Source organism: Chiloscyllium plagiosum, chromosome 10, assembly GCF_004010195.1.
Source record: "Chiloscyllium plagiosum isolate BGI_BamShark_2017 chromosome 10, ASM401019v2, whole genome shotgun sequence".
NCBI lineage: Eukaryota > Metazoa > Chordata > Chondrichthyes > Orectolobiformes > Hemiscylliidae > Chiloscyllium > Chiloscyllium plagiosum.
In genome coordinates, this window is record NC_057719.1 from 64,397,074 (window position 1) to 64,410,784 (window position 13,711).

At 42.7% G+C, this 13,711-nt stretch overlaps 1 protein-coding gene across 7 annotated transcripts in view; it reads left to right on the forward strand.

The window, feature by feature from the left end:
• Positions 1–13,711, forward strand: part of gpr176 (G protein-coupled receptor 176) — a 189,007-nt gene that overhangs the window by 637 nt on the left and 174,659 nt on the right. The window contains exons 1-2 of one of the 7 annotated variants that reach the window (XR_006312796.1): positions 23–304; positions 4,080–4,251. The gene's annotated coding sequence lies outside the window, so the exon portion shown is untranslated. Of the gene's footprint in view, positions 1–22; positions 305–1,411; positions 2,398–4,079; positions 4,252–6,322; positions 6,598–13,711 lie in introns of those variants that run through there. The other 6 variants (XR_006312795.1, XR_006312797.1, XR_006312798.1 and 3 more) reach the window with 6 other exon arrangements.

A 13,711-nucleotide genomic window follows, 5' to 3' on the forward strand; every position in this document is an offset into this window, starting at 1 on the left:
TTTTATAAATGCGCTGCTCCATCAACATCCCTGCGATTGGTTAACCCATCATGGGCGGAAATACTCGCGAGCGAAGAAGTGTCAGGGGAGACCGTCCCTTCCACACGCACACCCACTGAACGCTGGGCTATTTTAAAATATCCCCCGACTCGCAGCGCGGACCGACTCAAAAGCAGGCAGAAGGCGACTTCACTCGCAGTCTTCTTCCCCTCGCCTCCCGAAGCTGATTTCTTTGTGGGATTGTGGCTCCACAAGTGGTGAGCACCCTCTAACGCTCTGCCCTGCAAGTAGCCATTATCCTTGCGTGAGTTCAGGACAGTCTATTAGATACTGGCAACTTCATTATAACCACTACCCTCTTCCCCCACCCCTCCAATTTTGTCCAGCAAACATGCCTGGAGAGGTGCATCGGATACATGTACCCCGCAGATTAATTAATTGATGAACATTTAATAGATTTGCCTGTAACTGTTGGTTAGATTTGCTGAGCAAAAGTGTGAAACTAACATAGTGAACTAACATGGTGGAAAATTGTTTATGTCAGGATAGTACAAGGATATTAATATGAGAGAATCAGACAAAGTTAGCATGGATTTATGAAGGGGAAATCGTGCTTGACAAATCTGTTGGAATTCTATGAAGAAATAACCAGTAGAGTTGACAAGGGAGAGCTAGCTGATATAGTGTATTTGGGCTTTCAGAAAGCGTTTGACAAAGTCTCACATAAGGGATTATTGTGCAAGATTAAAGCACATGGGATTGAGGGAAGTGTATTGAGATGGATAAAAAATACTGGTTGGCAGAGAGGAAATAAAGATTAGGAATTAATGGGTCCTATTCAAATTGCCAGTGGGGTGTCATGGGGATCAGTGCAAGGACCCCAGTTATTCACAATATATATTAATGATTTGGATGAGGGAACAAAATGTAACATGTACATCTCTATGACTCTATGATACCAAGTTGGGTGGGAGGATGAACAAGGATGCAGAGGCCCTTAATCATGATCTGGACAAGTTGGGTGAGTGGGGAAAACAGATGCAGTTTAATTTGGATAAATGTGAAGTTATTCATTTTGGAAACAAAAAAACAAGAAGTCAGATCACGACCTGAATGGCTGTAAATTGGGAGAAGGGAGTGTGCAGTGGGACCAGGGTGTCCTTGTGCACCAATCGCTGAAGGTAAGCATGCAAGTGCAGCAGGTGGAAAAGAAGGCAAATGGTATGTTGGCCTTCATTGCGAGAGGTTTCGATTACAGGAGCAGGGTGTGTTGTTGTAGTTCTCCAGGGCCTTGGTGAGGCACACCTAGAGTATCATGTGCAGTTTTGGTCTCCTTTTCTGAAGAAGGATGCTCTTGCTCTTCAGGGAGTGCAGCGAAGGTTTACCAGGCTGATTCAAGGGATGGCGGGACTGATGTATGAGGGGAGATTGACTGACTAGGTTAGGATTGTTTTTGTTGGAGTTCAGACAAATGAGGGGGAGGATCTCAAAGAGACTTAGAAAATTCTAACAGGACAAGACAGGATAGATGCAAAGAGGATGTTCCCAATGCTGGATGCATCCAGAACGAGTGGTCACAGTCTGAGGATTAGGGGTGGGCCATTTAGGACAGAGTTGAGCAGACAGTTCTTCACACAAAGAGTGGTGAGCCTGTGGAATTCATGACCACAGCAAATAGTTGACACCAAAACATTGAATATATTCAAGATGCAGATAGATAATAGCACTTGGGGCAAATGGGATCACAGGTTATGGGGAGGAAGCAGGATTAGCCAATTGAGTTGAATGATCAACCATGAGGTGGAGCAGGCTTGATGGGTCGAATGGCCTCCTCCTGCTCCTATCTTGTATGTTTCCATATCTCTTGGGAAATCGCCCTATGCCATTTCCTACCACACAGAAGGACTTCCAGTATGGGCTGCTCACTGATACTGTCTACTTCGTCAACTTTTGTCTTCCATCAGAGATGGCCTATGGCTGCCTGGACGACAGTTACTTATGCACTTTTTATGGGCACCCTTTGCATTTTTGGGGAGCTAGCATGGAGAATGTTGGCTAGACTATTTAATAGATATTTTGGCTAATTTATCTTCCAGGGTGCATTCCTGAACTCTGGATGAAGTGTGTTTCATTTTTTTTGGCTCAGTGTCAGAGGTTACCTCTTCCGCTGTCTGAGCAGGTTTTTCTCCATTTTTGGATTGAGTCCCATACATCTGGGTGTGGATGAATGCAGGAAAGTCAGAGGATCTCGCCAGGGGCTGGGCTTGACCATTTGTACCTTGAGGTTAAGAGCAGCTCATTGGAGTGTCTGCCTGCCCTTCCACTGTTGTCTTGTCCACATCTGGATGGCTCTGGAGAAGGAGAGCAGTAGTTCCTGTGAATGTCTCGCAGACAATAGTGAATACATTATTATTTACGTTCCCTTTGGTTTTGTGATTTACTTTCTTATTGTGTGTCCCTTTTAAAAGACAAACATTTTATTTTTCAGTTGGTGATACTCTGGCAAACTAATGTCTCTTTTATCAGTTATTTTAAATTAGAATACGAAAAGGTGGGAGATGGACAGGCTATTGTAGAACAACAAAGAAGATTGAAGAAATAGCAAAGTCATGATTATTAAGCGGGAGTCACCAGCTGATGTAAGGGCCGAGGATAAAAGTTAGATTAGAAAGTGGAAAGTTTCAGCAAAGTAGAATAGAAAGATTGGAAATTGAAAACTTGACTTGATACAACGGCACAGGCAAACTACCCAAAGGAAATGGAATGTTGACGTTTGGAAGTTCTTTATGGAAACCATTAGTCTGTGTTTCTCGGAAAATGTACAAAAATTGTTAATATCAAATCAGCTTAAAAATCAAGGCGATGTCTTTTATTGATTTATCATTGGCAGCTCTCTCTAAGCTCTTTAAACCTGCTCACCTCGCACAGTTCATTTAATTCAGTCTCTACAACTACACCTTTGACCAAGCTTTTTACCACTCGGCTGAATTCCTTCTATGTGTTTGAGATCAAATTTTGTCTGACAACAATTCTATGGAGCGACTTTTGACTTTTTACTATTTTCCCTCATCTGTGCCTTAGTTACTTCCAGACTTGACAATTCCAACATCAACTCTAGGCACAATGGTCTTCTAGAGACGGTATTTGGTTTCAGCATGTTGAATGTGGAATTAACTTCTGATTCTGGAAATTCCTCCTGGCTGGTCTCCCACACTTTTGCCTGTGAGGACTTGAGATCATCCAAAACTCTGCCCTGATTTGCATTAGGTGCCACTCACACAACATATGGCATGTTTTCATTCGTGATGTTCCAAAATTATAAAATTTTGTTAAATGCAATATATAAATGCACATTATTGTAGCATAGAAGTGGTTTTGGATTAACTGCCACAAACTTCATTTGTCCATATATCAGTTCTTTAAGTGCAGTAATTTACATTTGCATTGACTACATTCTTGTGACTGAGCTATTTCAGTTTAATAACTAATTAAGGTGCAGAGATTGTTATATTCCATAGAGGAGAAATTTCATGATCCCATTTTCTGATTAATTTTTTCCCTTGCTGTAGGATCTTTTGTTTCCTATTGAGTTTGTTTTCATGGGTACTTGCCATTCTCTAGCCATCCTCAGTGGCAATCCTTCATGTTAAACCCTGCCTGGGAGTATCTGAATTGCTGTTGTGAGTCACTTGCTATTTTGAGTGTTGGAGTGAGTGGAGCAGTGCACCACTTGAACTGGCTGTCACCATGTTTGGGATTGACATTTCAGTGTTTACTGGAAATGATTTTACAAAGTAGAGTTCCTTGAAAACAGATAGTTACGTTGCTATTTCCTATTTAAATAGAAAGTATATATATGTCTAGATTTGTATTGCTTATATGTGTGTATGGAAATGGTGGCATTTCATTTCATGTTGCCATTTGAAAAAGTGAAAATACAATACCTTTTGTTCCAAGGGGTGTTTATGGGGATTGTCACAAGTATTTGGAACAGCATCATTAAGTTAGAATGATCAGTTGGGTTTTCAAAGAGGCTGAGTTATTCAGTATTCTGTTTTCTGTTGTTTGTGTTTCAATAGTTCATTGTCACTAACACTCAACATTGGAGCCCCCCCAGAGGAGCGTACTCACCCTGCTCCTATACTCATTGTATACCCATGACTGCGCCTATGACACCACCATTGTCGGTCAAATCTCAGATGGCGACGAAACAGACTACAGACAGGGAGGTGGAAGACCTGGAAAAATGGTGCACTGGGAACAACCTAGTTCTCAATGCCAGCAAAACCAAGGAACTCATTATTGACTTTTGGCGGGATGTTACTCATGCCCCCCCTACACATTAATGGCACAGAGGTAGAATGAGTGGAGAGTGTCAAGCTCCTGGGAGTGGCTATCCACAACAAGCTTTCTTGGACTCTTCATGTGGATGCACTGGTTACAAAGGTCCAACAACGTTTCTTCTTCCTCAGGCAGCTGAGGAAATTTGCCATGACAGCGAATACCTTTGCCAACTTATATAGGTGCGCCATCGAGAGCATTCTGGATGTATCACTACCTGGAATGGCAAATGTAGCATTCAAGATTGGAGACAGTTACAGAGAGTGGTGAACTCACCCCGGCCAATGACAAAGGCCAACCTCCCATCTATAGAATCCATCTACCAGGCTCACTGTCAAGGAAAGGCTGCCAGCACTCTCAAAGATCCATCCCACCCTGGCAATGTTTTTCTACAACCTCTACTATCGGGAGAAGGTACAGAAGCCTGAACACACGCACCAGCCAGTTTTGCAACAGTTTCTACCCTACTGTTGTTAGAATACTGAATGGACTCACAAACTCTTAAAAACACAGGGACTGGTGAATGTTGTTTTTGCTGCTGTTTACCTATTACTTACTGTCTATGCTACTTAACTGTGTGACCTGTCTGTATTGCTCGCAAGACAAAGCTTTGCACTGTGCCTCGGTACACGTGACAATAAATTCAATTCAATTCAATTCAATTGAGTTCATCTTGTAAATATTTTCTGTTTTGTTTAAAACTTAGTGGTTTGACCAGCTGATTCTCTCCTGGGATATCTACCATACACCTGCTTAGGATCTGGGCTACCTTCTTTAAATGTTATGAGGGGTTTGGCCTGGTCCATAACAGGGGGACTGGACAAATGTAGGTGATACGATCAGTAAACTTGCAGACAACATGAAAGTTGGTTTTATGATAAATAACAATGAAGCGAACATTAGAATCTAGGCAATGTTTCCTTTAAGCTGTGCAGTCATTCTAAGGTTCTGTGTGTGATGATCAGCGTTGGCTGCTGACATGGCACTGACTTCCAGTTCACTGTCACTGCCATGCATGTGCTGAGGAGACCTGCATGGACTGTTTTTAAAGCAAAATTAGAATTCTGGCAAATTAGACTGGCTGGTCAGATAGCCTGAACAGTGGCAAATGGCATTTAATCTTACATTTGTAAGATGATGCGTTTTGGGAGGACTAACATGATAAGGGAGTACATGGAAAATGATAACATTCGTGAGGAAGTGCTGAAGATCAAAGGAATCAAGGCATTGAATTCAAGAACAAGGAGGTTATGGTGGAGTTGTGTATAAGGCCATACATCTGGTTGCTACAGTGTAGGAATGATGTGATTGCACTAGAGAAGGTGCAGAAGGTATTCAACCAACATGGTAACGAGCATGGATATGTTGGGCCGAAGAGCCTCTTTCCCTGCTGTAAAATCTTTTCCCTGGGGTGGGGAAGTCCAGAACTAGAGGGCATAAGTTTAGGATGAGAGGGGAAAAATTTAAAAGAGACCTAAGGGGCAACCTTTTCACTCAGAGGGTGGTACATGTATGGAATGAGCTGCCAGAGGAAGTGGTGGAGGCTTGCAACATTTAAAATGAATAGGAAGAGTGTAGAGGGATATGGGCCAAGTGCTGGCAAATGAGACTAGACTGGGTTGGGATATCTGGTTGGCATGGATAAGTTGGACTGAAGGGTCTGTTTCCGTGCTATACACCTCTATGACTCTAAGTCTTAGTCTTGCTACAAATGTGATGATATTAATCTCGGTTTCCACCTTGGTGTGTACCATTAAAGACGTTAATGCTGGTGGCCTTCCTGGTGAGCTGCTAGCTTTTGCAGGTCATTGCAGATTATTCAGTACTTCTGTCTGCAGATCATGGGTGCTGCTTGAACCAACATATCTCCTCAACCAATAGTTTATCTGATCAAAACAAAAAAAAGACAAGTGCAAACAACTCAGCAGGTCTTGCAATTTCTGTGTGCAGAGAAACAGTCACTTTTCATTGAAACCCAATATCTGATCTTATTTATTGTGGTATCTTGCTGTATGTGAACTAGCGGTGCTCTTAGTTCATCTGTGTGACAACAAATAACTGCATTTCAAAAAGCAATGTGGTAACATTTTCCTTGAATGCAGGTTGGTTCATTTTTCTAAATTCAGGAAGTCTTGAAGTTCCAGGCTCATTTCACACTAACCGTTATCAGTGTTTACTGACAGACTGAATACTGAGAATGATTTTCGACTGGAGGGTACAATGTGAATGTTAACAGTGAATTGGACACAATCCTGAGTTAAGTCGCGTCTCTCTTTCACTTTTGTTTGATGTTCTTTGTGTGGGCTGAACTGGCCTCTCTTCGTTTGGCTGTGCAGACGAAGGGAGAGGTCTGTTTACTCTTGCTGTGTAATTAATTGGGCCGAGTCCCGAGCTTGTCCAGTGGGAGGAGGCGGGTGCAAACTGAAAACCCAGCGATATAATAGGACCAGGGACCCCAACTAACCAGCCACTGGGTGCTGAGCCAGCGCCTTCTATTTCAGCCCTGGAGGGTCAATAATGGAAAAGAAAATCTCAAGTGTTTCACTGTGCATTGCACTGACTGGCGGTGTCAGTGATTTGGGGATTTTCCTATGGGGCTGGTGTGAGAAATCTGAGAGGCAGTCAAATTCTACTCCCACCCCCCACTTCTCCTGACGGCCCAGGAAATCTTCGCTGTTTCACAAAGCTGAGGCAGCAGTGTTTCTAACAGTCAGCTCCGGGCGCTCTGCCTGTCATGTTCTGAGCAAAGAAACATCATCCGCCCTGACACAGGAAATTCGAGTGGCCGCTGCTGCGAGGGAGGGAGGGGGCACAAGAGTTCAAAAGAAAGTAGCACCATCATTTTCAAATTAAGATGATTCGGGATTCTCTGGAATGTGTGTGTACAAGACGCTGCCCAAGAAATTCGATCCTAGCGGTTCGTGGCTGTGTTTATGCTCTGCAGGATTTTCCGGTCATCTCAGTAACATCAAGCTCTTTCGATGTAACCCTTGCAACCCTGTGCTGACTGTGTGGACTTTCAGGAATTTGGGAACAGGATTAGGCCATTCAGTCAGTTCTGCCATTCCAGGTGATCATGGTTGATTTGGATCCTAACTCCATATACCTGTCTTTGGCTCATATCCCTTAATACCGTTCATTAACAAAAAAAATCTACCTCCAATTTAAAACTTAGCAACTGATCCAACATCAAAGAGTGTGGCGCTGGAAAAGCACAGCTGGTCAGGCAGCTTCTGAGGAGCAGAAGAGACAATGTTGCCATGCCAGCATATGCTCTTCATCAGGAATGTGGGGGGTGGGGTGAGTGAAGGGGCTGAGAGATAAATGGAAGGATGGTCGGGCTGGGGGTCAGGTAGCTGGGAAGGCGATAGTTAGATGAAGGTGGGGGGGTGATGGTGATAGTTTGGAGTGGATAGGTGGAAAGGAAGATGGACAGTTAGGACAGTTCAAGAGAGCAGTGCCCAGTTGGAGGGTTGGATCTCAGATAAGGTGGGGGCAGGAAGATGAGGAAACTGGTGAAATTGACTTTAATTCAGTGTGGTTGAAGAGTCCCAAGGTAGAAATTGAGGTATTTGACCTCACGTCGTCGAGTGGCTTGGATTTGGCGGTGAAAGATGCCCAGGACCTGCATGTCCTTGGTGTAGTGGGAAGGGGAGCTGAAGTTGTCAGTCACAGAGCGGTGGGATTGTCCCGGAGGTGTTCTCTGAAACGTTCCGCAAGTTGGCCTCCTGTTTCCCCAATGTAGAGGAGACCACATTGAGAGCATTGGTCACAGTAGGTAAGCAGTTGAAGGTGCAGGAAAATCTCTGCCGGATATGGAAGGATCCTTTGGGGCCTTGGATGGAGGTGAGGGGGGAGGTGTGGGCGCAGGTTTTACACCACTTGTGGTGGCAAGGGAAGGTGCTGGGAGTGGAGGGTGGCATGGACCTAACGGAGTCACAGAGGGAATGGTCTCTGCAGAATGCTGATGGGGTGGGGAAGGAAATCTATCTCTGGTGGTGAGATCTGACTGTAGGTGACAGAAATGGCAGAGGATGATGTGTTGCCTCCAGAGATTGGTGGGGTGGTAGGTGAGGACTGGAGGGTTCTATCCTTGTTGGGGTTGGAGGAGTAGGGTTCAAGGGTGGAGGTGCAGAAGTGGAAAAGATGCATCGGAAGGCATTGTTGACCATGTGGGAGGGGAAATTGTGGTCTTTGAGGCCATGTGGGATGTTCTGGAGTGGAATTGGTCCTCCTGGGAGCAGATGAGGCTGAGGTGGAGTAATTGGGAGTAAGAGATAGCGTTTTTACAGGGGGTGGGGTGGGAGGAGGTGTAGTCCAAGTATCTGTGGGAGTCAGTGAGTTTGAAGTAGATGTTGTGTTGAGTCAGTTTCCAGAAATGGAGATGGAGAGGTCCAGGAAGGGGCTAGAGCCACACTGTTTGACTCTGATCTCCAGCATCTGCAGTCCTCACTTTCTCCGAACTGATCCAATATCTACAACCATTTGTACGTGAGCGTTCCAAACATCTACCAGGCTTTGTGTGTACAAGTATTTGTTAACATCTCTCCTGAATAGCATGGCCCTAATTCTCAGGACTGTGCTGTCTAGAAGATTCAGCCAGTGGAAATTGTTTATCTTTGATCAAATCACTCCTTAACCTTCTAAATTCCAAAGAAAACAGAGCTAATTTGTATAATCTGTCCTCATAATTCCACAATCTTTGTTTCTTCAAACGTAGATTAGACCTCTCCACTCTACTTGATACTTACACCAAAGGCAATCTGTTCTTCTGCCAGGCACGGCTGCCCATATTGAGAACCTTTTCCCCTGAAAAAATATTTAGTCTGCCTCTGCCTCAGAATCTGAGTGTCCAGTCAACAAGGCCAACAAGTGTCACCTCCTTTTGCATTCAGTTTTTCCAAACTACCTCACAGCACCCGAGTCCCAGGTTCAATTCTCGTCTCAGGCGACTGTCTGTTTGGAGTTTGCACATTCTCCCCATGTCTGCGTGGGTTTCCTCCGGGTGCTCCGGTTTCCTCCCACAGTCCAAAAATGTGCAGGTCAGGTGAACTGGCCATGCTAAATTGCCCGTAGAGTTAGGTGGATTAGTTAGGGGTAAATGTAGGGGAATGGGTCTGGGTGGGTTGCGCTTCGGCGGGTCGGTGTGGACCCCTTGGGCTGAAGGGCCTGTTTCCACACTGTAAGTAATCTAACCCAATCTAAACTAACACATCCTTTTAGCTGTTTTTTAAATGAGTCCCTGTTCCTCTGACGACCTGATCACACAAGCTTTTGTTGCTGAGTGAAGTTCAGCCCCAGCTTCGCACCATTCCTCATTCCAGGGTGTTCTGCTTTTCCTTAAAAATTAAACAGACAGATTCAAACACAGCTGTCTTTGTAAAATCCAGCACTCATAATTGTGAAAGGTGGTTTTAAAAAAAAGAGCAAAACGAGAGGTTTACAAGAGGGCAGAAAGTTGGGGATGTTAAATGACAAGAGAGTTAATGGGGCAGAAATGGGATGTATTGGAACAAAATAGGAGGCCGTGTTGTTTAGTCCGTAGTGTTCCTTTCTGTGACCAGAAGCTCAAGGGTTCACATCTTGAACTGGAATGATGGCCAAAAGAAAAGAATTTCTAACACAGACTGGTCATTCCTGATGAAAGGCTATGCCCAAAACATCGATTTTCCTGCTCCTTGGATGCTGCCTGACCTGCTGTGCTTTTCCAGCACCACTCTAATCTTGACTCTAATCTCCAGCATCTGCAGTACCCACTTCTGCCTGGTTATAAATCTGTCTAACACATGCCATTGGTAGGCATCAGGTATGGAAGAGTTTGCTGGTCAGCCATGTGATGGAAATAAATTGGCAATCCTGCTGTCATGCGTAGCATCAGGCCATAACATACATGTAAAAAAAAATGTATTTTGCAACTTGGATTCCTTAGGAGGTAGTTGCCTGGATGGCTGGGGTGGATTTGGAACCTGTCTATTGGTCTTACTCATGGTGGAGGTAATAGGATTCAGAATTGCCTTCAGGAAGGGAACTAAAAAAGGAAGAATGGGGGCAAGTCTATTTTTAAAAAAGAATCCAGAGGAGGGGTGAATGGTTAACTGTTACTGTCAAAGGCAAAAAGAAGATGAAGACTGACACATACAAAGAAAAAGAAACAAAGTAGGGAGGCAGAGATTACAATGCAAGATTCTTAAATTCCATGTTGCATGTAGAAAGCTGTGCCGTGTCACATTGAAAGATGAAGCTTTCCAGTGGCAGTGCAGCAGACTGATGTCAGCCTGCAAACAAGCTAGAAAATTTGGATGACATGCAAGTGGTAGCTCAGGACCATGCTCAAGACTCGTGGTGGCCCAATCTGCATTTGCCCTTCCTTGTACAAAGTATACTGTGTTGTCAGCTGTGATGACAATGGACCAATTTGAAAGAAATACTTGAATGTCCTAAATTGAAATATTTACATGCAAATCACTGTTTCACATGGAAATATCTGAATCATGTAGATAGTCCCTTGTATTCTCATTCCCTAAATCCAAAGGCTGTCCAGCATTGTATTAGCGTTTTTCATTGATTTTTTTACATCTGATCACAATATGTTGACAATGTAATTTCATGGACTCCTAAATCTTTTCAGATCTTAACTTTTTGCAGCATCTTACCAATAAGAAAATATTCTCTTTTTATCCGTTTGAGTTCCAAAATGAATAACCTCACATTTGCCTATATTTGTTCAAATCCAAATGGATGATTGCAGTGTCTGTTTCCTCACTCTATGACTCTAATAAAGTCAGTAGAAAATTGTCAACAGCTTAAGATAGTCCTAAAAGGATGTAGTAAGGAAAGGACAATAGGTGTTACTCAGAGGTGAGCAGCTGATGAGGGTAAGGGCTACAGTCTTTATGAAAGTATTCACATAAATCTCCTGAAAACAAATTCCAGCATCTCCATTGTAATTTGAACATGGATCATTTCTTTGAGAAAATTTGAAAATATACATTAAAAACTGTTTTGTTTAAGAATATAATTTTAGTTTTAGTAATTTCCATTTTTCCAAAGGAATGAGGTCAATGCATTAAAACATATTTAGAGTCTATTAAACTTAAAATGTTGGGACCGTGTTGCCTTTAGATAGGTAATATAATAAAACAGCTAAACAGCTGGAGCTGTTATGTCTGCAATATTTGCAAGAATTGTAGTCCGAAGATATGTTTTTTTTTGGGAATGTAGAGGTCAATTAGCTTGAAGACATTCAGTAAGCCTTGAAAGGTGACTTGTTCACACCAAAAAGCACATCTTAAATGGGGCTTAATTTACTTATAGGTCAGTTTTGAAGTCACCAACAGAAGGCTATGTTTATATGGGGACAGCTGGAACCTAAGAAGACTTTCTGTTTTGGATTAATTTGGGTGTTTGTGGGGAGGCCTAATTGTGATTTGGATCTGATTCAATTTGCAGCTCACTGAGAGGAAATAGCCAAAAATAAATCGGTAAAATATATCATTGACTGTGTGGAGGTTCGGTGAGGCTTAGTCTCAGTTTAGACTTTGTCTGTGATAGAAGCTTGGAGATTGCCTACTTTGAAGCTGATGAGGGAATTTACAGTGGATCTTAGTGTTGTATTGCAAAGTAAAGTAATTGGCTAATTCACGAGGCAGTACTAGAAAAATAACTGGAACAGAGGACTGAGGCATCCATAATCAACAAGAAGTGAATTAAAATCTTCCTGTGAGAATAGCTAGAGTTGAGGAGAATTCCCCAGTTTACTTATGGGTGGTCCCTATGGAAGTAAATCACTTCGATACACCTTCCTAGAGAATTGATGTGGAAGAAGAGCAGTTAGCTTGACTAGATAATATATTATAGCTATACCCCATATAGGTAAGATAATAGTGCTTAATTTATTTACTCTTTCATAAACAATTAAGTTTGTTTTGTTTAAACGAAAGTGAACTCTTCTGTTGCAGTTATGTAGGTTAAAACAAGATGTTTGGATTCATTTTCAAATGTTAATGCTCCCTGACAGGATCTTAACAATAGTTTGATACATTTTATTTTCAAATATGTGTGTGTTCTGTTGGCATGTTATTTGAAATGAGACAATGTATAGTAGTTCAAATATTCAGAGAAAATTTACTTCCCTTTACACGGTCGTATAGCTTCCTTATTAGTAAGGATTGATAATGGCAAAACATATCTGGATCTGCTTTAATTTCATTTATTCAAGGCATCTGAATAAATTATTCATGTCCAAGGCACTTAGCAATTGGCAATACATGCTGGCCTAGTCAGTGACACCCCATATACAATGAACAAATCTTTCAAAGATGAGATTTGAATGACTCTGGCAAGGCTGGCAATTGTTGCCCGTTCATAATTGTCCTCAGGTGGTTGTGACCATCTTTTTGACCACTGCTGTCCATTTGTTGTAGATACACTCTTGCAATGCTGTTCAGGTGAAAAATTCCAAGAATTTGACTTGGGCATTATGAAGGAATGGTAATCTAGTTTCAAGTCAGTGTTGGAGGGGAATTTACACATGATGGTGTTCCCATATGGGAACTCTTGGCAGAGGGTTTGGAAGATGTTGTTGAACAAACCTTGGCAAGTTTCTGAATCTTGTAGGTAGTCGACAGTGCAGCCTTTAATTTAGTGATGTTCAGACTGAAGCTGGGTGCTGATCTGGCAAACTGCTTTGTCATAGATGGCGCCTAGTTTCTTGTGTTGCAAGTATAATACTTATCTAGTCAATGGGAGACTATTCTAGTGAATAGTGAACAGGTTTTGGGGAAGCAGAAGGTAGGTTACTCAGTACAGTTTCCTAACCGCCAGCCTGCTCTTGTAATGCAATATTTGTGTGTCTGTTCCAGTTTTGTTTCTAGTCAATGGTGTGTCCCAAGAATATTGATGATGATGGATTTAGTGACGGTGACATTGTTGAATAGCAAGGGAAGATGTTTAGATTGTCTCTTATTTGAAATGGACATTGCCTGGCATGTGTGCTGCAAACATTATGAGCATTTATCAGCTTAAGCTGATCCTGCTTCATGCAGGCAATGATGTGCTTTAGTGTCTGACAAATTATGAATGATAGTAAATACAATGTAATCATCTGTGAACATGCCCACTAGTGATGAAGGAAAAAGCCTTGATGAAGGAGCTAAAGATGTTTGGGCATGAGATACTACCCCGCAGAATTCCTGCAGCAAGGGAACTATGGAGCTATGAGGGAGGAGCTGGCCAAAGTTCAATGGTGCAATACCTTAGCAGGGATGACAGTGGAGGAACAATGGCAGATATTTTTGTGTATGAAGCAGAAGATGCAGGATCAGTTCATTCCAAAAAGGAAGAAAGATCCTAGGAGGAGGCATGGGTGGCC